Source organism: Mustelus asterias, chromosome 6 (genome assembly GCF_964213995.1).
Source record: "Mustelus asterias chromosome 6, sMusAst1.hap1.1, whole genome shotgun sequence".
In the NCBI taxonomy this organism is placed as follows: Eukaryota; Metazoa; Chordata; class Chondrichthyes; order Carcharhiniformes; family Triakidae; genus Mustelus; species Mustelus asterias.
The window spans coordinates 109,381,128-109,382,021 of record NC_135806.1 but is presented as its reverse complement, the minus strand read 5'-3'; positions in this window follow the sequence as shown (position 1 = coordinate 109,382,021).

Sequence of the window (894 nt, the reverse complement as noted above, 5' to 3'; positions counted from 1 at the left end):
CTGCATGCACATCAACTCTTTAAAGCAGCTGCCCAATGTTCTCTAACAGTTTTGCCCATTATTTCCCATTTACTCAGTACACATCCATTCTTAACCTACTGAAATTGGCCCTCCTCTGATTATCACTCCAGATTGCTCCTTGTCCTTTTCCATAGTATCGTGAAGTTTAAATCAACCATGTTCCCCTGCAGATACTTGATCAATTTGACCTACCTCATTCCTTACTAGATCCAGCAATGTCTTCTCCAGCTGACTCTCCTTCCACATGTGGTTGCCCAGTACACAAAATAAATTTTTATGGTTTCATTTAAATGCATAAATGATATATTACAAGATGAAACGCTTTTCATATTGGAGTAAAAGCAACCTAAAAAGACACTTCGTATTGTAAATCATGAATGTGAATGAGTCATTCAGCCCATAGAAGCTTATCTCTCCAAAACATTAACTCTCCGTGTAATTCTGAGGATATTTCCTATAAACTTGGTCTGCATTTTTCTTTCCTTGATTGGTGTTGAAATAGTGAAGAATGAAGTTGAAAGAAACCTGGGACACTCATTCATCTCTTAGCATACCCAGCAATGCAGAGCAGCAATAAAATGCTGAACTATGAAGCCAAAAGCAGTACAGTACAGCTAAGTCACAATCAAGTGGCATTGTCCTGTGATTGGACCATATCCCAAATACTGTGTCAATTTCTGATTACCAGGACACAAAGATAACAGAGAAACATTGATAATAGTGCAGCAGAGTGGGGCATTCACACATCTCAGAGATTTTAAGCTTTGAAGATTAAATAGGATATATATAGTAAGGACAGAATCATAAAGTCAGAATGATTTGAAAACCAAACATATATAGCCAGAAACAATAAAGAAATGAAGATAGTGTGTT